Here is a 3443-nt window from a genome sequence, read left to right as displayed (position 1 = left end):
TAGAATAATATGCAGATGTCTATAGTGGACGTTTAGTTTGTGCCGCACGCCACCATCATTTTTGGGACACAAAAAAATAGTGCCTTAGACTTCTTCAAATGCATGTCTGGCGGTCATGCCACACACCTGGCGGCCAAATTACACGCCCGACAGCCCTCCTTCCTTGCCTCCATCCACCGGGCGTCTTTCAAGCCTCCTAGTCACACGGCCAACGTGTGTGTTCCCTGGAAGTGAATTTGGGCTTACGCCCCAAATTTCTCTAATGCAAGGCGGACATAAAGACAATTACATTTTTCAGGATGCAACAATTAAGGTCCAAGCTTAATTATTCACATTATTAGAAGTATTAATCACATCCAAAATATTTAAGACTCTAAAAGATTAGTTATTAATTCCTTTTAAAAACATAAAAGATTTGGTTGTTATGATTTGTTATATTTAAATTATTGTTTTGATTTGAATTTGGAGTAAGTAGTTAGTTACCTTATCTTTCTTTCCGGAAGATAAGATTAGGATAGTTTTGAATTTAAATTTTAAGTAGACTTAGGATATAAATAAGTGAACAAGGTTTACAAGAAGAGGCATCCAGAAGCATGATCTTTGGGTCTAAATTCCATTCCATTCGTCGGCACAATTTTCTTTTTGTTTTTCTTTCATTTTATGGGTAATTAATCTTCTGTCAAAGGCATAGGAGCTCTGTGTATGTTTTCTATGGATTATTAATCTAAGTTTATATTATTTTGAAGTCTTGCATTGATTTATTTCATAATTGAGTTATTCGTTCTTCATCCGGATTAGTAGCATCAAAAAGTATGCTAATCTCTTTTGAATTCGTTTATTATAATTAAAAAATTTAATATTTGAATTAAAACTTGAAAATTCTTTCACATGACTCTTTGAATTCAGTTAGGAATAGTGATTCAATTAGTATGCGACACATGCATGATTTTCAATCACTCTAATTTTGAACAAGTAACATATAATTCAGATTAGAACAACTTTTGAAAATTGTGTTTTCTTCTAAAGTTTAACTGGATATACAGGACTAGTTTAAATAAGTGACATGTAATTTGACCTAAGACTACTTTTAAATCTTATTAGAAACTAAATAAGTTTTTGTGTTAAACTCTTTAATTAATTAACTGCCAATTAGTTGATTAAAGAGAAACTGAGAAACCAAGGAATTGGAAATTAGTTACTAAAGATTTGTCGTGAAAGATTTTTGCATACTTCAAAATAAGTAAACAGGTTTGGTTTTCCTAAGAGTATAAACATCTTTAAAGGCCTTGACTCACACCATCATTGTCTTCTCTCAATCAACATCCAAATTCACTGTCTCTCAAGCACTTAAGATTCCAAGCAAGATATAAAATTTTTCCTCATCAATTTAGGTTATTTTAATCTAATTAGGTATTTAATATGATATTTGCTTGATCAATCCTTTAATTATCGTGAAAATGATATCCACTTACCGTGGTGTTACTTGAGTGATCCTGTGTACTTGCGACATTCGTAAGCTTTAATTTTTGCTCATCAAATAACATCGAACAAAAAATGAGATAAGAAAACATTAATATTGATGGTATTGGTATTGGTGATGATAATGATAGAGGAGATAACGATATTGATAAAGTATATATGATTACACAATAAAAATAGTAGAGGTAGAAATGATAATAATGATGATAAAAAAAGTATTGGTAGTAGTGGTAATAATTAGTCCTATTATTGAAAAAATTTTGTGGAAGTCTAAAACTCTCACAAAATGTAAATAAAATATTCACAAAAGTAATTGTCGTTACTATTTAATGGATTTTTTGTATTAGAGGAATCATATTGTCCCAAAACAAAAAAATTAAAAGTCGAAGTGTCCATTTTTTAAAGCAAGAATAACTTTATCCTTCGTAAAAATGAACAATGACCGAACTGAATATTTATTCTATTTTTTATTTTTTATATTAATTTAAAAATATATATTGTGATGAACAATTCTAATGGCATTGAGAATTTAAACTTATAAAAAAATTATATTGTATTTTGAACTTTAAATGTATTTGAATTATTATTAAATTTTTATTTATTTTTTATGAGATTAATTTTAATTAATTTTACTATTAAAGAGTAGTCTGTTTTGTCACTTCTAATTTTATATATACAAGTTCTTAATATATATATATATATATATATATATATATATATATATATATATATATATATATATATTTATTTATTTATTTATTTATTTAGAGATTAATTTTGATGTATTGACAGTGTAAAATATTTTATACAGTTATAAAATTATATTCATTTTTTTTTGTGATTATTTGTGCTATCAATATAAAAAATAGTTATTTTTAATAATGTGACATTACATAATTAAATACATGTATAAAATTATTTTACAATGATAGTATATCAAAATTAAATTTTATTTTTTTTTATGGTATAAAAGATATATATTCCATTCTCTTAACCTTTTGTTAGTCATTTATAATATGAAAAGTAAAATTATATAAAAAAAATATAATAAAAATAGTGTACATAATGTTATTTATTATTTTAATCGAAAAGTATTATTATATTGTTGTGGAAACGCATTAAGGGATTGGATTTTGACTATGATAAAAATGTATAAAAAAGTAGTGTATACAATATAATTACTTGATAATTAAAATTTCAGAAATAAAGTATTTCAACTAAAAAAAGCTAATTTGAAGTATTACTATAATTTAACTATTTCATTTACAAAAATGCCCACATACAAATAGAAATAACATATTCATATAATATAAGTTAGGGGTGTTCAGGAGTCGGGTGAAATCAGGTTTAATGTGATCATGATCTGACCCGAAATATATACTGGGCATATTTGTTAGACATGAATCCGGCCCTAAATCCGATGAAACATGCACACTTTCGGGCCACGATTATATCGGGTAAAAATCGGGCCATTAACATTACTTTCTTGTAAACTAGCATGTGAAAATATCCAATTTTCCAATACTCCAACCATTATTTGACATGGTAAAATTCACTTAAAAAAATATAACAAGAACCAACCCTTCTCTAAAATTAAAGCATAACCACAATCAATACTAATATTGTCTAATAACACCAAATATTTAAATTAATACAAATAACACAATATTATGCATTAGTTTAAAGTCTTATCCATTTTAAACATAAAACATTAACTTATAGTCTTATAATGATTAATAACACAAAAAATTAAGGTTTACAATACTTAAATTCCACATAAGAATAGTCATCATCCATTACTAACAACACAAAATATTAATTGTGTATAATGACCAAGCCACCGGGCCGAGTTCAGGTGACCCGGGCTATGACTCAGACCCGATCTAAAATAATGATCGGATCTATTTTTGAGACTCTTACCCGACATTAGACCCGGTAAAATCACACAAAATTAGTATCTAAAG

This window comes from Arachis hypogaea, chromosome 3 (genome assembly GCF_003086295.3).
Source record: "Arachis hypogaea cultivar Tifrunner chromosome 3, arahy.Tifrunner.gnm2.J5K5, whole genome shotgun sequence".
Lineage (NCBI taxonomy): Eukaryota > Viridiplantae > Streptophyta > Magnoliopsida > Fabales > Fabaceae > Arachis > Arachis hypogaea.
Note: the sequence above shows the minus strand (reverse complement) of the source record.